Below are 24,305 nucleotides of genomic sequence, written 5' to 3'. Positions count from 1 at the left end.
TGAGTGCATTTAAGACAGAGATGGTAGATTCTTAATAAGGGAGAAATCAGAAAAATGGGATTGAGAAACATATCAGCCACAATCAAATGGGTGGCATGGCTGAATCTGCTCCCATACGGTCGAGGACAAACAAGGCAGGGAATATATGAAGAATCGTTCAGCCCCGAGTAGTTCTGAGGAACATGTGCGCATGTACACCAGCCCCTCAAGATATCAGGGCAGGTGGATTAAATGGTTATGAAAACATATGGTAAACTTGCCTCTATTAGTCAAGGGATGAAGTTCAAGAACAGGGAGGTTATGATTGAATAATATAAAATTTTGGATAGGCCACAGCTAGAGAACTGTATGCAATTGTGGAACCCACATTATAGGAGAGATGCAACAGCACTCGAGTAGATTTACCAGAATGGTGCCTGGGCTGAAGAATTACAGTTACGAAGACAGATTGGACCAGGGTTTTTTCGTTAGAGCAGAGAAAATTGAGGGGATATGTTTGAGATGCATAAAATTATGAGGGGCATAAATAGGAAGAAACTTTGTCACTTGGAGGGACCGATGACCAGGAGGCACAGTTTTAAGGTAAGGGGCAGGAGGTTTATAGGGGATGTGAGGGAAACCATTTTCACGCAGAGGTGCCTGTAAGAGTGGGAGAGGAAGAAACCTTCATAACATTCAAGTCATATTTATATGTGCAGTTATGATATCAAGGCATACAAGGCTATGGGCTAAGTGCTGCAAAATGGGATTAGAATAGTTAGATGGTTACTTTTGACCAGCGCATCAAAAATAAAGCTGATAGAATGGTTGGTCAGCACGAGTACGATAATGCACGAATAACGGTTAGTTGAGTGAGTTGTCAATACAACTACACCCTGGAATGAAGGACCTCCATAAGAGAAACTGAAAAATATTGAGTTCCTATCATTTGATTTTTAATCCAGTCTTCTTAAAAAGAGATGCATTGTATTGCATTCTATCTTAGCATTCAAAAGAATTCATTAGCCTATGATGACTCACAGATTTTGAGCCGGATGCAGTCTTGCAGCAAATGAAAGTGGTTTAATGTAATCAAGAATTAATGGATTTGGGAGCTTCCTGATTTGTGTCTGTTGGAATGTAGCTTGGTGTGTGTTTTAGGTTTTATGCTGAATGACTCTAGATTTGTGCAATTGGCCAAACCAACTTGAAAAGCAGTTTATATATTCACAGAGAGAATGCCTGAACAGTACCCCCTACCCACCCAATCCCACTCAATGTATGGAAGCTTGCTGTCCAAGAGGGCAGAGTCTCATTATTGTAGTGAGTTCTATCAATGTGCTACATTTCTCCCTCCAGAACATAGAATGAGCTTGACAGGCTGAATGTATCATTCATTAACAACATTGCTAATCTGAACCTCAAATTCATTTACACACTCTATTCATCAGTATTATACTCGGTAAAATTGATTGCAGCCTTGAAAATTTTAACTGAGCGAATCTCCTGCTGCACTCTCAAAACAGGTTTTCTGTGCAGAGTGCAAAATCTACTTCAGACCACCATTTTTTTTCACATTCACAAGCAAGAGACACAGATTGGAAAGCACCAGATTCAGGGTGTCAAGCTACTAATTAGGTTCTAAACTTAGTCTGCACTTCCCCTTAGGAATTGTCTAGCAGCTGAAGAAAAGAGAAAATAAAAGCTAAGTCAGGATTCCTGACCCTGACTTATATTCCAGGGACAAACTTGATGTAGTCACAGATGTACAGCACAGAAACAGACCCTTCAGTTCAACCAGTCCATGCCGAACAGATATTCTGCATTAATCTAGTCCCATTTACAAGCATTTGGCTCAATCCCTCTAAACCTATTTGTATACCCATCCAGATGCCTTTTGAATGTTGTAAATGTACCAGCCTCCACCATTTCCTCTGGCAGCTCATTCCATACACGCACCACCCTCTGCGTGAAAAAGATGCCCTTCAGGTCCCTTTCAAATCCTTCCCCTCTCACCCTAAACCTATGTCCTCTTTTGGATTCCCCTACACTGGCAAAAAGACCCTATTTACCCTATCCATGCCACTCATGATTTTATAAACCTCTATAAGGTCACCGCTCAGCCTCTGATGCTCCAGCAACAATAGCATTTGATAATGAAACCATCTGATGACTAAGAAGCTTCAGCACTCACTATCTTGCTGATTGATACTTTGCCAAAACATTTGTCGAAGTAATGCTAGCACCTATGGAACTATGCAGAGTTGCTAATCTCCTGGGTACAATCATGCTGGTGCTCATGTGCCACAGGAGCTCCCTACATCACTCTCTAGCTCACACTATTAGCATAACTCATCAACTGTTCCCCTCACCTTTGTGCAGTTTTCCCTTAAAATAAATCTATTTACTTCAACTACCCCATGTGGCAGCAACTCCACATTCTTCCCACTTTCTTGCTAACAGGATGCTACAAAATTCTTTATTGTAAACTATTTTGTAATTATGGTCCCTCATTCGGATCTCACTGGCAAGTGGACATACTGACCCAGATGTACCTTATCAAACCCCTCATCATTTTCAGGTCTCATCTACTCCCCTCTCTTCTCAAGAAAACAGCTAGAGCTTGTTATATCTTTTCAGTTCTCACATCATTCTTTGAATTACTTTTTCTCCTACAATGCCTGCACATCTTTTTTACAATATGGAGGCCAGAAGTGCACAAAGCAAGTGCAGAAGTACTAAGCCATCCAGAAATAAAATTAGGAAATACTTAGGAAAGGGGAAGTAAATATCTGGAATTCTCCCTTCCGAAAGGCTGGTGATGTTGGATAAAATAAAATAGTTAAGAATGCAATTGATATATTCTTGGTAGGTAAGATCTGCATCAAGAGGGACTACAATAGGATTCTATTCAAGTCAAACTGAATTCAAAACTAATGTCCTTCAGGGAAGGAAACTGCTATCCCTATCTGGTCTGGTCTACATGTGATTCCAAACGCATAGCAACGTGGTTGAGTTTTAACTGCCCTCTGGGCAATAAATGCTGGCCGAGCCAGTGATGCTCTCGTCTTGTGAAAATGACACTGCAACAACCAAGAACCAGGATCAAGTACTCAACTGGCACAACTCTTTACGTCTGAACCACCAAGTCTTGAGTTTAACTCGAGGCTTAAGCAGACAAAATCAAGGGCTGACATTCCAGTGCTGTACTGATGGAGCACTGCCTGGTTAGAGGTGCTGTCTTTTAAAAGAGACGTTAAACTGAGGTGCATCTGGCTGCACAGGCAGATGGAATAGGTCCCGTGTCAAATATTGCAGTATAAATGAGGGGAATTATCTCGGTCGTCCTGCCAATACCTACCTGCCATTCAGCATAATGAAAACAGATTATCTTGGAAGTGGAGTCGCAGGTAGAAGAGTGGTGAAGGTGGAGTTTGGCACATTTGCCTTCATTGGTCAGAACACTGAGTACAGTAGTTGGGATGACAAATTGTGGCTGTACAGTACATTGGTGACGCCACTTTTGGAATACTGTGCACAATGCTGGTCACCCTGCTTTAGTAAGATATGGTTAAACTAAAAATGGTGCGGGAAAAAATTGAGAGAGATGCTGTTGGGACTGAAGGGTTGGGATTATGAGGAGAGACTGGATAGGTTGTTCATCTACTGGAGCATCTGAGACTGAGGGAGGTGACCTTATAGAGGCTGACAAAATCATGACGGGCACAGATAGAGTGAATAGCCAAGGGTTTTTCCCCCAGGGTAGAGGAGCCCAAAACTAGAGGGCATAGGTTTAAGGTGAGAGGGGAAAGATTTAAAACGGATGCAAGAGGCAACTTTTTCAAAATGGAATGAGCTGCCAGAAGAAGTGGTTGATGCAGGTACAATTACAAAGTTTAAAAGACATTTGGATAGGTACACGAATAAGAAAGGTTTAGAAGGATATGGACCAAATGCAGGCAAGTGGGACTAGTTATGTTTGGGATACCTGGTTGGCATGGACAAATTGGACCAAAGGGTCCGTTTCCATGCTGTACGACTCTATGTTCATGATCACATTGTTAACCACCTTCATTATTTAAAAATGGTGTTGGCAGAATATAGATGTTAGCCTGCAATACCAACATAACCAAAGCAAAAGCAGAAACAATGTAAATCATCTGATTAACCAGCAAAATAACCAAGGATAGCCAGGGTTTAGTCTGATTCCACTGAATTATATTCAGCAGTTTAGCTTAATTGGTCAGCCAGATGACAGCTGAAAATGTGTTGCTGGAAAAGCGCAGCAGGTCAGGCAGCATCCAAGGAACAGGAGAATCAATGATTCGGGCATATGCCCTTCTTCAGAAATGAGGAAAGTGTGTCCAGCAGGCTAAGATAAAAGATAGGGAGGAGGGACTTGGGGGAGGGGCTTTGGAAATGCAATAGGTGGAGGGTGGTCAAGGTGAGGGTGATAGGCTGGAGTGGGGTGGGGGCAGAGAGATCAGGAAGAAGATTGCAGGTTAGGAAGGCGGTGCTGAGTTCGAGGGATTTTACTGAGACAAGGTGGGGGGAGGGGAAATGAGGAAACTGGAGAAATCTGAGTTCATCCCTTGTGGTTGGTGGGTTTCCAGGCAGAAGATGAGGCGCTCTTCCTCCAACCGTCGTGTTGCCATGGTCTGGCGATGGAGGAGTCCAAGGACCTGCATGTCCTTGGTGGAGTGGGAGGGGGAGTTAAAGTGTTGGGCTACGGGGTGGTTGGGTTGGTTGGTCCGGGTGTCCCAGAGGTGTTCTCTGAAACGTTCCGCAAGTAGGCGGCCTGTCTCCCCAATATAGAGGAGGCCACATCGTGTGCAGCGGATGCAATAGATGATGTGTGTGGAGGTGCAGGTGAAGGAGGGACTTGGACTCCAGAAGGCCCTCTTGACATTGCTCTCCTCCTGCGAGATGCTCCTTAAAACCTACGTCTTTGACCAAATTTGATCCTCTGCCCTCATAGCTCCTTTGCCAGTTCAGCACTAAGTGCTCTTGTCTGATTGCTCCATTGTGAGTAAAGTCAGAAGTCACACGACACCAGGTTATAGTCCAACAGGTTTATTTGGAATCTCAAGCTTTCGGAGCTTGGCTCCTTCACATCACCTGATGAAGGAGCAGCACTCCGAAAGCTTACGATTTCAAATAAACCCGTTGGACTATAACCTGGTGTTGTGACTTCTGACTTTGTCCACCCCAGTCCAATACCGGCACCTCCACATAATCTCATGTGAACCACTTTGATCCATTTTGCTACATCAAATAACAACCAAATTCAGATAGTTGTTGAAACAAAAGAAATCAATCCCTTCATAGAATCCCTACAATGTAAAGAAACCATTCGGCCCATTGGGTCTGTACCAACCCTCTGAAGAGCATCAGCATCCCACAGGCTGCCCTCCCCGCAACCTCATGTGGTTTTTTTTGGAACCATGGTTACCCACCTAACCTGCACATCCCTCGACACTAAGGGGCAAAGTTTTTTTTAACACGGCTAATCCACCTATTGACACAACTTTGAACTGCAGGAGGAAACCAGAGTACCTGGACAATGTGCAAACTGCACACAGACAGTTGTCTGAGGCTAGAATCAGGCTCCACCCTGGCGCTACAGGCAACAGTGTTAATCAGTGAGCCACTGTGCAGGTATTTGGGAACTTGAAATATTTACAATGGATTAGGAGGAGGCCATGATGATTCTTAAACTCAGCCTTCTGGCCCCAAGAAGCTTGCAAGTACTTCCACCTTGGCTTTGCATGGAAATGCTGAGGACTGAAACATCATTGAGGATAGAAAGATCTGTGCAATCTCTTCCTCCAGTGAGTTCTTTAATTATCAAACTTTTTACACCTGGACAGAACTGCCGAGCTTAAATGTGATCAGTTTATTGTGGGATCACGTAACGCATGCTGCTTTTGCAGTTTGGAAAGTGAATAAGTTAAGTCACCATAGTCCCAAAGGGCCATTGTCTCTCTAATGAGCGAGCAGCCTCTGATGATGAAGTTAACCAACATGACACCACACCTCAGCTAAGGTGAGAGGTCAAGAAGGCAGGACCTTCACTATGACCTCAGCAAGTACAGGAATTGTATCCATACTGTTGGCTTCACAAACCAGCTGTCCAACCAACTGAGCGAAGTGACACACATACAGTCCTGTGTAGTAGCTTCACCAGGTTGACACCTCTTGCTAGGCAAGCCTATTGCTGCCCTTGACATGCCTTCCTGCAGTCTCCATCGAATTGGTGGAAATGGTAGCGTGAGGGATCTGCCAAGATGTCACTTTTTAAAAATTCACTCACAGGACATGGGTCAGCATTTCAGCATTCATTTCCCATGAACTTAAATGTGGCTAAATACATTTCTGCTGATGATGCTCGCAACATCACACAGATGCCCAGTCAAGATGCTAGGACTGTCAAAATCTATCTACTTAGCATGGAGGTAGTGCAATATTTCAGCAGGTATTCTCAATGTGAAGGTGTGATTTCATCTCCACAACCACTGTGCAGTGATCACTCCTACCAACAGTCACAGACAGTTATATTTGCTCCAGGGAGATTGGGGAGGATGAGGTCAAGTATATTTTTCCCTTTTGTTAGCTCCCTCACTACTGGCCATGGGCCCCATTGAGCAGCTAAGTCCTTTCAGACTTGACAAGCTTGGTCAGTAATGGTACTCCTGAAACACTTGTCATGGTGGATGTTGAATTCTCCAACAAATAGCCCTGTGCCCTTGTCACCCTGAGTGCATACTTCCAAGTGATGTTCACCTGGAGAAAAACTCATTCATCAGCTTGGAAGTGGTGTTAAATAGTAAATCAGCTGGTAGTTTCCTTGGCTGTACTTGGACAGATGTCTTAAGCTTTCATGGATTCTGGAGATAATGAAGACTCCAAGAACAATTCTTTCCTGACCGAGGTCCCATTTCCAGGCACATCCATGGATGGTGATGGCGGCACATAGGAGATAGCCATTCTCAGAGTCAGACCTTACAAATATCAAATTGTTTCTTGACTTATCGGTGGGACAATCCTATCAATTGTGACACAAGGACCCAGATATTAGTAAGGGGGACACAGCAGGCCAACAGGGCCTGGTGCCTTTGTGCTTCTGATGTCTTGGTCATTCCTGGGTGGTCACCAGCTTTATTCTTTTTGTAAGACTCAGTACCAATAGAATAGAATTAAATGGCTTGCCAGGCTATTTCAAAGAGCATTTAAGGAGAGTGCTGGTTGGGTCTGGACTCACAGTGCAGACCAGGTGAGGATGTCAGATTTTTCTTTCCTAAAAAGACATTTGTGAGCCAGATGGTATTTTTAATGACAAAACAACAACACTGTAAGCTTTTAATTCCTGATTTATTTATTGAATTCACCATCTGCTATAGTGGGATTTCAACCAATGTCCCCAGAGCATTCGTCTGGGTCACTGGATTATTAGTCCAACGACAATACCACTGTAAGAAACATACAATCTGTGCCAGGTTTTCTTGATAAAAGTTTCTAAAGTACAGATTGGCTGACAGCTCACTAGGACGTTGGCAGTGTCCTGATCTCTGGACCAGAAATCCTCACTTGCAACTCCCACCTACTCTAGAGGTGTGCCCTAACCTGGCTGGAGCGGTTGATTAAAAATATGTAAACCTCTTTGACAAAACCATTACAGGATTGGCTGTAGACTGTTTGTGAACACCTTCTGAACATGAAAGCTGCTATATAAATGCAAATATTTTCTTTGTTTCATAGACATTGCAAAGATACAACTTTGCACAATACCTCACACAGGCAATGAATTAACACGATAGACCAGCACATGGAGAAATATTTGTCTAAATTCCTGCTCCAAGAAAATTCAAACACTCCACAAAACAAACCAATCCAGTTTCCAACCAGTATCTGAATAGAAAGATAGCTGCATACACAGCCTGATGTTAAGAATTAACACAAACAATTTGGCTTGATAAAACATTGTATTAAAGCGGGTTCATAAGGATTTATGTCTGCACATACACATCTTGTGGATATGCACTTGTATTTATTCAGATTGTGGGAAACAAGTGCAGATGCAGCAGATGGGATGTGGAGGGGAAGAGAAGAGAAGAGAAGAGTGAAAGGAGAAGGAGAATAGGGAAGAGAAAAGAGAGAGAAATAAGGGGAAGGAAAGTGAGGCGAGAAGCAAAGTGAGAGGGAGAGAAAAGGGACAGGAAAAACTAAAGGGGAACAAAAAGGAGCAAAAGGTGATGAGAGGAAGTGAAAAACGGGGAAAAAAGGAAATAGACGTGGAATATGCAGAGAGGAGAGAGAGAGAGAGATAGAAAAAAACGGGGTGAGGTGGGACGGGCAAATGGAGAAGTATTCACAAGCAAAACATGTTTCAACCTGCAATACTAATTATTGTGATACAGTATTAGCATTTTCATTATAGCTTCAGCAAATCGTTATAGAGCAAACTGTAGAAAATGAATTTAACTGTTTAAAATAAACATATTTCAAAACATGAACCACATAAACAGAAACAGACGTAAATGTGAAAACACCCAAATATTCCTTCTAATTATTCCTTTGCACTGCATTTGCAAGAGGCCAAAAATAAGCAGCTGCATTCCTTGAAGTGTGGCCTACGGCGAGAGGGTAAATTACAGAACTTTGTGTGCTGAACTCCTCAATCAAGTTCAGGATCAGGAAATCAATTCAAATTCCCTCATGCTAAAAATCACCGAAGTTCAGGAGCAGAGTTTGACAAAGCAATTCTGTGAGACACTAACAATTTTATTACATTTTTAAGCAGCATACACATTATTCCAGCTACTGGGAAAAGCATAACAATAAACAAATCTACATATTATTTATGATCAATGAGAATCTTTCTACTACACCTTCAGTGCTAGGCCACCTGAGATTCAACATCACATAGTACAAATGAAGATCGTCCTCTCGCCCAGACAGTGATCACCTGCATGACCAGCACCCTTTCCTCATTTGTTACATGAAGCAATTGCTTATTAATCACAGCAACATACATCATTGCTCCTACCCCAGCCCCCAACGGTAGCTTAGCACTGACAGCTAGATCAGACAATACAAACACTCACACAGTACTGCCTCAGAACATGAGCCTTACCTCAACAAAGGCTGAATCTTCACACTGCTGTGTAACTGTTCACCTATTCCACAACCTTCCCACAAACACACACAAGCTCCTTCTGAAAGGTACGAGACCTCATCTAAATTTTAAGGACTATTTCTCTAAGCTGCTCTTCTCTCTCCCTCTCGTACCACAATTATCTGATACTGGTGTATAACATAAGTAACTGCACACAGTGCCTGGGACCTCCCAGACATGATGTCATATTCTGAGTGACTCAGATTGGTTGCGGAAAGAGAGAGAGAGGGGGAGAGAAAGAGAGAGAGAGAGAGAGAGACCAATGCAGACATCTCGCCTGACTCCTATTTAACAGAGTCATGCTCTGAGAAAGCCGGGATTGGCTTTGTTCTAATCTAATTGCTGGTTAATAATGTGGATCAAGGGAAAGTGTATTATTTAACAGCATATTTATAATGTATGATACAACACACAATCCTTGAAGCTGAACTGAAGCTTCAGGTAACTCCTAAGCAGACTACCTTTGAAATTTAAACCTTTGTACTGAAATAGCTCAGACACAGCATCTTACTGCTCCCTACCATCCTTTAACTTCCCCTCTCTCACTCCCTTTAATTCCCAGACTCATTATTCCTCACTCTCATCTGCAATCCCTGAACATCCCATCACTCAATTAATCCAACCCACCTATTCCGGTTATTTTCCTGGCCGCTCTGCCCACCTGTCAATAAATCAGCTACTGGGTAGCAAATAGGATGGGAACCCTGGCTTCCCTTACTCTCCTGATTCCATGTTCTCTGAATTTAGCACTCATGCACACAGTTAACTCAACTCAATCAATCTTAGAATAAAACTATCAATTTTTCTCCACATTACTGGGAGTTCTGAAGAGCCCCGCTCATTGCAGTAAATTTAACCCAATCCCTTGGGTATATTGTGTGTGGAGATGATCCATCTGGCATTTTATTATAGCTCAGGGCCTAACTGAACTGCACAATAATCACACTAATCATTACAAAAAGATAATTGCAAACCATCTTCTTCGAGAAAGAAGGCAATCCCCTTTTAACACCTAAATTCGAGGAATACTTTTCATCTTGGGGAAAAGATGGGCCATTTGAAAGGGTAGGGTGGTACGATGCATTGGAACACTAACTCATCACATTTTAATGGGGTAGGCCAACTATTTCAGTGCCGCGCAGTTTATAACTGCTGCCTTGGCAATAGGCTGGTGTGCAGTCCAAAACCAAAGGCACTTTTTCCACTGTAAAAAAAGGGGTTAAAAGAATCTAGGCAGCTTACAGGAATCAATTGCCCCGCGTCTGGGAATGGCAAGGGCAGGCAACAAAAACTAAAACATTATCTTTGATGTAATGGAACATTCGTGGACATTTTACAGCAGGAGTATAAAACAAGGTATGTCACTGAGCTATTAAGGAATTAGAGTACTAGGTCAGAAGAATAGGTGGGGCTTCAGTAAAGAGGTATGTTTTTAAAGGAGTGCTTCAATGAAGGAAAGCCATGTGGAGGGTCTGTGAGATATAGGGTTGAAACTTAAAGACATCTAAAGAGAGGAGATATAGTCAGGACACAAGAAAGTTGTATTCATACAGTACCTATCAGGACAATTACAAATGTTCAAAAGGAACTTGGATAAGTACATGAATAGCGCTGAAAATGTGTTGCTGGAAAAGTGCAGCAGGTCCAAGGAGCAGGAGAATCAACGTTTCGGGCATGAGCCCTTCTTCAGGAATGAGCCCTTCCTGAAGGGGGGCTCATGCCCGAAACGTCGATTCTCCTGCTCCATGGATGCTGCCTGACCTGCTGCGCTTTTCCAGCAACACATTTTCAGCTCTGATCTCCAGCGTCTGCAGTCCTCACTTTCCCCTAAGTACATGAATAGGAAAGGTTTGGAGGGATATGGGCCAGGAGCAGGCAGGTTGGGCTAGTTTAATTTCAGATTATGTCCCACATGGACTTGTTGGACCAAAGGGTCTGTTTCTGTGCTGAATGACTCGCTGGTATTATGACCTCAGGAATTCTCAAAAGAACTTTACAGCCATTTAAGTAATTTTAAATGTAGTCATGCAGTTAATGACGTAACAACAGAACTGCAGCAATTAATTTGCCAGAAACATTTCAAAAACATATATGTAACAATGACCAAATGTGTTTTTTTCCTTAAAGATGTTGGCTGAGGGACAAATATTTATCAGGAGACCAGCCAACAGCTCCCAGCTCCGAGGGGGAATAGTGCTGTGGGTGCTAAGCTAACCAAGCTTAGCAAGATCTAAGGCATGGAAACAGCACAATAATTTGTATTCATATTTTTAGTCCTTTGAATGCAATATAATATCTTATGACATCCACAGGACAAACAAAAATTTAAGAGTTACATATGGCAACATCAGGGCAGCAAAAAGCTTAATCAAAGAACTGGGATTTATAGAGCATCATAACAATGAGCTACAATACTGCTGAGCTTTAGGGAGGAAGTTCTGGAGCTCAGTGCTTAGAAAGCTGAAGGTATGGCTATCAACGATGGAGTGAGTAAAATTCAGAAATATGCATAAGGCCAATTCACTGGGGACTGTACAGGCTGGAGAATGTTAGCTAGGTTTGGATAAGGGCATAGAGAAATTTGAAAACCAGGATGACATTTTTAAAAGTGAGGAATTATGTAGATACTAACTTGTGAATTAGGAGGAGTAGACCATTCAGCCCCTTTAGGTTTACAGGGTGATGGGAAAACTTTGGTTACCTTATTATAGCCCCAACTATGCATTCTTGCCTACACTCAATTACCACCAACTCCCTTTTTAAACAGTGCCCCATTGTAACAGCCTGAGATTCTATTACCAAGCCAAGGATGTTCCTGCTCATGACCCAGGAACAACTTGCATTTGTGTATATAATGTTTAAGATAGAAAAATGTCAGCAGCTAATTCTACTGGATTTTTTTTCCGTTGAAGCGAAGAAAGAACTAATCATGGCCCTACTGCAATGTTGGTTTACTTTGCACCTCATTGAAAATAATCTGCTGGCATTTGTTTTCATAAACTAAACGGCCACTCGGCAAAGTGGAGATGGCAACCTCCGCTATTCCCACCGAAACATCCTCAACCTTTGAGGAAAGATGAGGAAAATTGGAAAGAAAATCAAAGTGAAGTGCAACAAGCTAAGGCAGGGTCACCTGATGCTCATGTACAATTTAGGAGTCACACAACACCAGGTTATAGTCCAACCTGACAAAGGAGCAGTGCTCCGAAAACTTGTGATTTCAAATAAACCTGTTGAACCATAACCCTATGGTGTGTGACTTCTGACTTTGCCCACCCCAGTCCAACACCGGCACCTCCACATCATGTAGAATGTAATTTGAGAAAAGGGGAATAACATGGGACATGAACTCCAACAGGCTCTGACACAAGCATGAGATCATTGCTGACAATTCTATGAATAAAAGGCAAAACAAGTTAAGTTGTTATTTTCCCATCAGCAATTACTCATATTCCAAGATCAAACCCTGCTTTCACATAAGAGTCATCTCAGAAGTTCAAACCTGTGCAGGACAAACACTTCACTGAATGATGGAAGATTTCCAATCCTAACTTTCAATACTACTTGTCAAACTATAAAACTTTAAAAATTTTAAAATCATATTTAATGTCAAAGTACTTTTTAAAAAAAATAGTTTAAGGCAGTTGTTTGAAGAAATAAACTTTGAGCAATCCCTCACTTCAATGAAGATGCCAAAGTCCATGCTGCATTGGGCTGTAATGTTTACACAGAGTGACGTGGCTTTTCCTGAACAGAGATATGAATGTGAAACAAGCCCAGGTTACACAACCAAAGGACTTCCACCAAAATGCAATTTTAAAGTGAAGAACTTACCCAGTCTCAAGCACTTCCAAAAGTTCAAGAACATTAAAAGCATTCAGGGCTGAGTAAGCTCACTAAATACTTGACAGACAGGTTCGTATTTTATGTATGACTTCTTCATGGAGCTGCTTTCCCATACGCAATTACGTACTACGACAGCATCTTCCCTTGCAGGTGGATAAGAAAGATCCTAATGCACTATATAGTCAGTTCTGCTATAATGCATGATTCTTCAATACAAATTAGCTTTAATAAGATTGAAGAATTTAGACCATTATTTGTAAAACGTGAACTTTCCTTACCTGTATTGGCTATAACGCGATTCCGGCCCCATGAGTTTAAATGGCATGGCGATTGCACAATTTTCTTATAACACTATGTTGCATGAGAACAGTACTATCATGTTATATCAGAACTGACTACAGTGTTATTTGTGACATAGAAGGAGGCCTTTCGGCACATCAAGACTATTTTGATTAGATTAGATTAGATTCCCTACAGTGTGGAAACAGGCCCTTCGGCCCTAAAAGTCCACACCGACCTTCCAAAGAGCAACCCACCCAGACCCATTCCCCTACATTCACTCCTGACTAATGCACCTAACACTATGGGCAATTTAGCATGGCCAATTCACCTAATCTGCACATCTTTGGACTGTGAGAGGAAACCGGAGCACACGGAGGAAACCCAGGCAGACAAAGGGAGAATGTGCAAACTCCACACAGCCAGCTGCCCGAGGCGGGAATTGAATCCGGATCCCTGGCGCTGTGAGGCAGCAGTGCTAACCACTAAGCCACCGTGCAAGTGTCATTGCTAATCATTATCTCTCAAACAAAATTACTAAAAGCTGATCAACTTCCCTGGGACTTTTATGAAGGGATGGACAGAACGATTTCCTACATTGCAAAGAATACACTTCAAGGAGTGCTTCATTTACTGCAACGTATTTTTGGACATCCTGAATTCATGCCAGGCAGTACATAACTGCAAGCACATTCTTTCTTTACCAATAATCATAGATGTAAGGAGAATAGTAAACAGGGGTCCAAGTTAACCTAAAAATCCATCCCTCCTCTCCTGGCCTTGCAAGGTTAGGGGAAGGTAAGAAAACAACAAAAGAATTTACACTTCTACAGCACCTGGTCCCATCTTCAGGCTTTTATAAAAATGCTGCACAAACAATAGTCAACTTTCCAAGTGCAGACACTATTCTTGTAAAATCAAATAGGCTCATTAGCTCGTGACTAACTGGGATACCCCAAACTGTTTCCTTATTCGTCAGCAGTTGTTGTGGAATCTTTTGCATTCACCTGAAGGGTTTCATATTGATGATTCCTTCCTCCCTCAAAACACACCAATGCTGGGATGTCTAACTGTTTAAAATCTGTGAAGTTTGGGCCACTGACCTTCTGACGTGGAGGCATGAGTATTGTCAGAGTAAGTTAACAAAGACATTCTTCACACATCGCGTAAGTCAGCAGACAAGGGATTTGTGGATAAAGTAAGCAATAACTCTGGAAAGGTTTAAACGACGCAATGTTCCAATGAGGTGGAATCATTGAGATCATTATTTCTAAAGCTGCCACATTCTCCATCTTCCCAAAGACTTTAGTCAAAATTCTGCTGTTTGTCTTCCACCTCAGACCAAGTCTTGTTTGACCCAAGTAAGAAATCACACATGCTTTCGGAGCACAGCTCTTCATCAGATGCAGAGTGCGCTGCACCCGATGAAGGGACTGTGCTCCGAAAGCTCGTGATTTCGAGAATAACCTGGTGTCGTGTGACTTCTGACTTTGTCCACCCCAGTCCAACACCAACACCTCAACATCATTGTTTTACCAACACCTTTGTGTTAATTCAACCACATTGCTTCTCATTCCAATAATGCCTCAATTTTAAAATTCTGACCCTCATGGTGAAATCTGTGGCTTGGTCTCCTATGCAACTCTGCAACCTCTCTGAGCCCTCTAAGGACCCCGCGTTCCTCCGACTCCCACCTCTTGCTCATCCCTCATTTGCCCATTCCATCATTAGCAGCAATGACTTCAGCCAATTAGATTCTATCGAGATCAACTGAGAGCAAAATTTGAAGTCAAATGGACATGGAGTAATTGCATTATTGAGACATAGCTGCAGGAGGACCAATGGTGGGAACTGAATATTAAAAGATATTCTGCATTTAGGAAGGGCAGGCAAAAATGAAGAAAGGAGGCAATGGTAGTGCAGACAACAGGAAATGGGAACAAGACATAGAATGAGTTTGGGTGAAGCGAAGAATCAGCAAAAAGTTTGCAGGAATTATTTATAGGTCGCCAAACAGCAGTGATAGGGAGAGGCATGGTACTAAACCAAGAGATTAGAACTACATGTAACAAGGGTAATTATGGGGGAATTGAATGTACATAAAACTGGGTATATCCAAACGAATACAAACAACATAAGAGAATTGCAAGAATGGTTATGAGGAGAGATTGGAGAAAAGGCAGCTAAAGAAGAGATCAGCTAGAAGTTTTTAAAATATAAGAAGTAGCTAGATAGATAGGGAAATAACTGCTCCCGCTTGAATGAAGAATGAGAAAGCACACATTAAAGTGATTTGCAAAAGTAACAAATGATGTGAAAAAAAGAAAGCTCATAAAAGTGGTTCAGGCCTGATGTGCACCACACGGAATTATGGTGGAGGTGGATTTGATTCAGGCAGAAAGAGGGTCAGTTAGCTCAGTTGGCTGGACAGCTGGTTTGCAATACAGAATGACGCCAGTGTGCGGTCAATTTCTACACCAACTGAGGTTAGCCTGAAGGACCCTCCTTTTCACTCTCTCCCCTCACCTAAGACACTGTGACCCTCAAGTTATACCACCACCAGTTGTCTTCCTCTAACGAAATAGCAACCCCATGGTCCGGTATGACCATTGCAACTTTACATTTATGTGTCTGTTTCTGTCTAAACAATTCTCAAGTTTATGGGAAGAAGAGCAAAAGAATGGCACTAATTCTTGACGTTTAGTGAAGGTATGGAGAACAAACAAAAGTCTGGTACATCATAGAATCCCTAAGGTATCGAAGCAGGATTACACCGCCCTTCCAAAGAGCATCCTCCCCAGACCAGCCTATCCCTGTAACCCTGCATTTCCCCATGGCTAACCACCTAGCCTGCACAACCCTGGACACTGTGGGCATGACAATCCCCCTAACCTGTGCATCCCTGGACTGTGGGAGGAAACCCATGCAGACACAGGGAGAATGTGCAACACAACTCCACACAGACAGTCACAGGGGGTGGAATTGAACTTAGGTCCTGGCACTGTGAGGCAGCAGTTCTAACCATTGAGTCACCGTGCCGCCCATTGGGATGGTATATTGAAAGTTTACGGTAGTAGACAGGTAATGGGACAGTATTTCATCAATTAAAAAATGGTTAATACATTAAGACAGAAAACCCAAACAGGAAAATTGAGTCAACAGTGGTTACGAAAAGGAATTTAAAGACTCACAAACAGAAATTGCTGGAGAAACTCATCAGATATAGCAACATCTGTGGAGAGAAAGCAGAGTTAACATTTCAGGTCCAATGACCCTTCTTCAGGAAAGGAATTTGTAGATTGTATTGGATCAAAAGAAAGTCTTATAAAATTGTCAAAAAAGTAGAAACCCCAAGAATTGGGAGCATTTTAGAAATCAAAAGGATAACCAAAAAACTAAAAGAACAGAGAATATCAACTAGCAAAAATCTTTTTAAAAAACAAACTATAAAAGTATCTATATACATGCAAAAAAGGAAAAAGTAGCAAAGTCAAAGATGAGCCCAGTACAGGGAGAAAAGAAAAAGATAATAATGGAAAATAGCAGCTAACTTAAATAAGTGTGTTGGTCTTCGTGGAGGAAGATACAAGAAATCTTCCAGAAAAAGCGATCCAAGGGATCAGCGAAATTGGGGGAACTGAAAAGAAAAATCAGCATTAGTTTAAAAAGCTAGCACTGAACAAATTCATGGGATTGACAGGACATATACCATTAGGATGTTGTTGAAAGAGGAGGCTATAGAAATAGCAGAAGTATTGGCAGTCATCTTACAACATTCTATAGATTCCCAAACAATTATTGTACTGCGCATTGCAAGTTGTCAATGTAACACTCTTAATTAAAAGAGGAGGAAGAAAGAAAATGGTGAACTACAGATGTGTTAGTATGAGGTTGGTAAATCAGAAAAATACCAGTTAAAAAGTACCTGATAATTGGGCACTTCAAAAACAGTGTCCCAAATTAATAAGAAAACACAGCAACTATATTCAAGAGAAGAATAAGACTGAGCAAAGGGCACAAATTCTAAGACCTGTAAGGGTATGCATCAGGTCTCCAGTTGACCAAGATACTAAAGGAAAAACACCAGCAATCCCCCACTCATCTAAGTCTAACTCAGTATGAACCATCAATACCATCAGAAAAGTGCGAGAGAGAGAGAGAGAGAGAGAGAGAGAAGGAATACAGCAAAATGGAATTGATAAATTATAAGTTTTTATTAACCAACTAAAACATAAAATGAGCATTCAAGAAGCATAATTGTAATTTTTGTCAAAAAAAATTACATTTTTTATGCCAAGGTTGTGGCCTTTTCCATAAATTAAATGCAGGTAGATTGCTCTCTGTCGCTAATTCGTGCAGTGTCTAGATTGGGCAATCCATTTTGTACTTGCATCAACTTGCTTCTTCACCCCCACCTCAATAATGAGAGGAATTACAGTTTTTAAAAAAAAATGCAGCCTTGATTCCAACAAAACACAGCCAAATCAATTCACATGTTAGAACTTGGTCTTTAGTAAGACAATGGGAAGAGAGTTTATGCAAAAGAGCCCAAGAAGTGGTTTTGTTCTGTCCAGCAGGTCATTCTTGCTCATTTCTGACTTACAACTACGGGCTTATTCTTTCCCCTCACTCCTCAGTGCAGGAAGCTCAAGCTATTTCTGAAGCTGTACCACATAAGAGGTAGATTGTAATTTAATTTGGATTGACTGAACTGTCAATCAAAGATCCAATTATGTGCAATAAGTCAGGAGCGACAATCCCCTTCCAGTTGCTTCTAGTTCAATGCTCCTTCAGTCAGAGGATGACAGCCCCTGAAGCCATTTGTACCTCAGCACAAATCAGCACCATCAGGAATAGAACAAACGAAAAGATGTAGAGTGCCCAGAGGTATAATGGTTATAATAAATTTATGACTATAACAGGAAAAGGTACAATTTTTTGATGAACAGTTTGGTGTCCCAAGTGGGATGAATGGCAAACAACTCAAGATTGTAAATTTGAGGACATTAAAACAGAAATCCCAATGTACCTTCATTTAGATTCTCCTTTGCTGGAGACAACAGCTCACAGAGTCACGTTGATTCTACGTTATGTCTGGCCTTTGCATTGGCTACTGTGCAGAAGTCAACATAATTGGCATTCCCTCCGGCAATTTTTGTGATACAGACAGAAGCATAGAGCACCAAGTTTTTGTTTTGTTTTTCATACATTCTTTTCCAAGTGCTGAGATTGCACCTATTTCAAGGAAGCGTTGCAAACGCATGTCGCAGCTCTCCACAGAAGAATGTATGGACTGCTTACCGACTTGCTACTATGTGTTTACCTGGTTACACCCAAAGCCACCTCAAGAGTCATAAAATTCCACCATTAAAATACCTTTGGGCCATTATATTCAGAAAATACTTCAAATAAGGCAATAGATTACAGAATCTAATTGCCTTTGACAAATTATGAGCAGGAACAGGTCATTCTGCCCTTCAGGTCTGCCCAGCCATTAAATAACATCATGGCTGATGTAATTGTGACCTCAATTCCGCTTTGCTGCCTAGCCCAATACCCGTGATCTCCCTTACTGATCAAGGATCTCACTTCTACTACCTTAAAATAAATTCCATGATCCTGCCGCAACACCTCTCTGGGAAACAGAATTCCAAGATTCACAACCTTGACAGAAAAATGTTCTCATGGGAGTCTTAAGTTGAAAACTTTATTTTTAAATAATGCCCCGACTTCTTGTCTCTCCCAAAGCAGGAAGCATCTTTTCAGTCTCCAACCTGTAAAATCCCTTTACAATCTTATGCAACATCAACAAGATCATCCTCATTCTCCTGCAATGGATCCAGGTCCAGCCTATCCATGCATGCTGTGTAAGATCACCACACCCAGTATCCCAACCATCAGAGGAGAGTCAACTTTCCCTCAACAGCTTTTAAGAAGTTTTGTTAAATAAGCATCCACTTTAGTGAATTTTATGCCAGTAAGGGTATTATTGAATCTCCGATATCAGGGTTCTTAGCAGAGGCAGTAATGCAAAGATTCAAACAAACAGCTCTGCCAACCATCCAACCCAAACTTTGGGTCCGCTAACTGGATGACACCTTTGTCTTCATTAAACAAAACAAATTAGAGGAAACCCTCAAGACCATCAATAATACCCTTACTGGCATAAAATTCACTAAAGAGGAGGAAAACAACAACAAACTGCCATTCCTAGTTGTCACAGGAGAGCGAACAGCCAATAGGGAACTTGAAACCAGCGTCTACAGGAAAACAACATATACGGACAAATGTTGAACCACAGAAGCAAATCATCCCAACATCCACAAAAGAAGCTGCATCAGAACATTATTTCAATGAGCCAACACACACTGCAGCACAGAGGAACTACGCAGAGCAGAGGAAAATTACCTATACCATGTATTCAAAAAGAATGGGTACCCAATGAACACGGTCCACCGATTTCTCAGCAACAAGCCCAAACAAGCAGACAAAACACATCCAGAAATGCTCGCCACTCTCCCCTACATCAAAGACATCTCGGAAATGACTACCAGAGTACTCCAACCCCTTGGCATCATGGTAGCCCACAAACCCACCAACACAGCTGCTAATCAACTCGAAAGACCCCATACAGACAACAAGCAAAACTAATGCCATTTACAAAATACCGTACAAGAACTGCAACAAACACTACATTGGACAAACAGGCAGAAAACTAGCCACCAGGATACATGCACATCAACTAGCCACAAAACGACATGACCCTCTCTCACGAGTATCCTTACATACAGATAAGGAAGGACACCACTTTGACTGGGACAACATCCATCTTAGGACAAGCCAAACAGAGAGACACACGAGAATTCCTAGAAGCATGGCATTCTAACCAGAACTCTACCAACAATCATCGAGTTAGACCCCATCTAACACCCCCTGAGAAAAAGAACAGGAAATGACATGGCCATAGGAAATGACATCACTAACCCAAAGAAACCCAAACATATAAATAGAAAGCAGGAATCAGCAGCAGTGCTTCGACTAGAGGCCTACTGAAGATGTTACCTAGTAGGCTGATGAAATATCTGGAAATGAACCTTTCAGCTCAGCAAGCAAACATACATACAAGTCCTGGGGAAAACTGATGTACAAAGAGATCTTGGTGTTCAGGTCCATTATTCCCCGAAGGTGGTAACAGGTCAGTAGTGGTCAAGGCGACATGCAGCATGCGTTCCTTCCTCAGAAGGGGTATCGAGTACAAGAGTTGGCAGTTCATGTTACAATTGTATAAGACTTTGGTTTGGCCACATTTGGAATACTGCGCAGCTTTCTGGTCGCCACATTACCAAAAGGATATGGATGTTTTGGAGAGGGTGCAGTGGAGGTTCACCAGGATGTTGCTTAGTATGGAGGGTGCTAGCTATGAGGACAGGTTGAGTAGATTAGGATTATTTTCATTGGAAAAAAGGCAGTTGAGGGGGGACCTGACTGAGGCCTACAAAATCATGAGAGGCTTAGACAGGGTGGATAGCAAGAAACTTTTTCCCAGAATCGGGGACTCAATTCCTACAGGTCCTGTGTTCAAAGTGAGAGGGGAAAAGTTTAGGGGAGATATATGTGGAAACTTCTTTATGCAGAGGGTGGTGGGTGCCTGGAATGTGTTGCCAGCGGAGGTGGTACGGGTGGGAGCGATAGCCTCATTTAAGATGTATCTGGACAGATACATGAATGGGCAGGGGGCAAAGGGATTCAGATCCTTAGAAAATAGGTGATAGGTTTAGATAGAGGATATAGATTGGCTCAGGCTTGGAGGACCAAAGGATCTGTTCCTGCGTTGTAATGTACTTTGTCCTTTCACAATGAAGGACAACATTCCATTTGCCTTCTTAATTACTTCTTGTACCTACAGACCAACCTTCTGTGATTTGTGCACAAGGACACCCAGGTCCCACTGCACAGCAGCATGCTGCAACTTTTTACCATTCAAGTAATAGTCTTTTTTACTGTTATTCCTATCAAAATGGATGACTTCACATTTATTAACATTGTACTCCATCTGCCAGACTGGATAGCTCTTTGTGGTTAGTTCTCACACTGGATCTCTCCTCTTTCTAAATAGCTCAGATAACTCATCTACTGCAAATGTTTAAACAGAAAAATCTTAGGCTTTTGACTGGTAACAGCTAATGGAAGGGAATCTAATCAGGGTCTCCTGAACAGCACAATCCCATTGATCAATTTTTAGACACCATTTCCTATCAAGTGAGAATGTGTGGATGTTGAAGACAACACACGATTCAGATAAAAATCTCTTCTTCAACCAGTCCTACCCTGACCTTAACCACAATTTGAGAATTTAGAAGTTGAGAATAATCAATTAGCTGCTGATCAACTAGAATCATAGAATCACCCCGGCAGTAGTTCAGTGCCTTCAGACTGAGAGTGAGAAGATTAATTAGTTTCAAGAAAGAGGGACTACAATAAAAAAGAATAATTTGCATTCAATGATAATCTTTCGATATGGCTCAACTAAATTCAAATGGAAAGGTTTATTCACATTGGACACAAGAGTTAAAAAAGAAAGTGATAAAGTGATCAATGAAGTGTTGAAAAAGAAACACACACAGATGACCGAGCAGGTTCAGGTCAAAAAGGAAGTTAATTAGATCAAGAATGAACAGATCAATAAATCAGCCTGGCTCAGCGATTACCTGCTATGCTTATTTCAGACAGGAATGTGGCAATGTTAGCTTTACAGCACTATTAAAGTCGAGGGAGACAGCAGCGACAGAAATTCAGACTGAAAAAATGCCGACAGGTCCCTCTTCCACTTACGTTCTCAAAAACTCAGGGCGCAGAAGTGAATGGAATGTTCACATGTGCAAATCCTAGCACAAATCACTTAATAATGAGTAGAAGCAGGAATCCTAGCTATCCTTTCCCCTGCTGTGCCCCAGGAACACTAGAGCTATATGTACGACTCAGTACAATACTAGGTAGATGATTGAAGAACAGGACAACCAAGGGGGGGAAGGTGTGCTCATTTACATCAAAAGAAATGGTTCACAACGGTTTGTTTGTTATGTTTGCTGACATAACAGTGACTGCACTTAAAGTCATTCTTTTGACATGACGTGCCCTTTAAATGAGGAGATATGTCTTCACCCAGAAAGTGGGGAGCCTGTGGAATTCTTTACCACAGAAAACAGTTGAGGATAAAACATTGAATGTTTTCAAGAAGGAGTTAGATATAGTTCTTTGGGCTAAAGGGATCAAAGGGTATGAGATAGAAAGCAGGAACGGGGGACTGAGTTGGATGATCAGCCGTGATCATATTGAATGGTGGAGCAGGCTCGAAGGCTGAATGGGCTACTCCTGCTTACTATTTATCCCATTTCTTGAACACTTACCCAGTTTTCAAAGATGGCTAGCACTCACTTGCAAAAGAAACACCAACATATTTGTAGAGAATGCAATTAGAGGAATTTCGTAAGAAATTATGCAGTACAAATATCTAATCAAGAAATGAAACTAATGTGGAAGCAGAAACCCCATAAAGTGCCTGCTGTCTAGATAGCCATAACATAAAAAAAACTCTCTTTTCAACAAAAGGACACAAGAATGATCTTGAATCAACGCATTCAGATAGCCAGCTTCAAAAACTTAGAGGTGGTATTTTAGTCCCTCTGGTATCTCATCTCCCTAAATCTCCCTCGCATTTCCAGAGTAGTGAAGCAAACAGAATTCTGGAGAATCTCACCAGGTCTGGCAACAACTGCAGAGAGAGAAATATAGTCAACATTTCAGGTCTGTATGACTTCCTACTGCGAATCCTCTTGCAAGGATGCCTGTCTTGAAGTTTTCCTCCTCTCTCTACAAGAATCTCGGAGTCCCTCCACGCTTCAGACTCTCTGCCTTTATTCCTGATGAAGGGCTTTTGCCCGAAACGTCGATTTTGCTGCTCGTCGGATGCTGCCTGAATTGCTGTGCTCTTCCAGCACCACTGATCCAGAATCTGGTTTCCAGCATCTGCAGTCATTGTTTTTACCTCTGATCTTCAGAACAGTCTTAACTATTTTGCTCTCAGTGGAGGGAACCCCTTTCACACCTTGATCTACATTGATTTTAGATCTCTTAGCTTTAAACATTCCCATAACATTATAATATTTCCTTTGTCTTTTCCAGTGGGCTTCTGTCTCTGTCAAAATAATATAAAAACACATTGACCAACACTGTTCAGTTCAGATGATGACACACTGGACTCAAAACACTGCCTTTACTTCTGTTTTCACACATGCTGTCAGACCTGCTGAGTTTTTCCAGAAATCTCTGTTTTCTCCATAATTTCAAAGAAAAATTCATTGAAACCTACAAAATACTTAAGAGACAAACAGTAGGTGCAAGTGAGATGTTTGCTCTACTTGGGCCATTTAGTACCAAGATAAGTACTTCAGCAAGGCATTTGATAAGGTTCCCCATGGTAGGCTCATTCAGAAGGTCAGGAGGAATGGGATACAGGGAAATTTAGCTGTCTGGATACAGAATTGGCAGGTCGACAGAAGACAGCGAGTGGTAGTGGAAGGAAAGTATTCTGCCTGGAAGTCAGTGGTGAGTAGTGTTCCACAGGGCTTTGTTCTTGGGCCTCTACTCTTTGTAATTTTTATTAATGACTTGGATGAGGAGATTGAAGGATGGGTCAGCAAGTTTGCAGACGACACAAAGGTTGGAGTGTCATTGACAGTATAGAGGGCTGTTGTAGGCTGCAGCAGGACATTGACAGGATGCAGACATGGGCTGAAAGGTGGCAGATGGAGTTCAACCTGGATAAATGCGAAGTGATGCATTTTTGGAAGGTCAAACTTGAAAGTTGATTACAGGATTAAAGACAGGATTCTTGGCAGTGTGGAGGAACAGAGGGATCTTGGTGTGCAGGTACATAGGTCCCTTAAAATGGCCCCCCAAGTGGACAGGGTTGTTAAGAAAGCATATGGTGTTTTGGCTTTCATTAACAGGGGGATTGAGTTTGAGA

The 24,305-nt window shown here is 41.9% G+C and overlaps 1 protein-coding gene across 4 annotated transcripts in view; it reads right to left on the bottom strand.

Moving 5' to 3' along the window:
* The window catches only part of pak1 (p21 protein (Cdc42/Rac)-activated kinase 1), a 236,992-nt gene that overhangs the window by 141,910 nt on the left and 70,777 nt on the right, over window positions 1–24,305 (bottom strand). Inside the window, exon 1 of one of the 4 annotated variants that reach the window (XM_043692426.2) lies at window positions 9,113–9,268. The exons of the other annotated variants lie outside the window; for them this stretch is intronic. The gene's annotated coding sequence lies outside the window, so the exon portion shown is untranslated. Of the gene's footprint in view, window positions 1–9,112; window positions 9,269–24,305 lie in introns of those variants that run through there. 4 annotated transcript variants of the gene reach the window in all.

Source organism: Chiloscyllium plagiosum, unplaced genomic scaffold (genome assembly GCF_037043375.1).
Source record: "Chiloscyllium plagiosum isolate Xiang-an unplaced genomic scaffold, Cpla_swu_hap1 HiC_scaffold_6, whole genome shotgun sequence".
Taxonomy (NCBI): Eukaryota; Metazoa; Chordata; class Chondrichthyes; order Orectolobiformes; family Hemiscylliidae; genus Chiloscyllium; species Chiloscyllium plagiosum.
The sequence above is the reverse complement of the archived record's forward strand: the minus strand, read 5'-3'. Positions and strand labels throughout refer to the sequence as shown.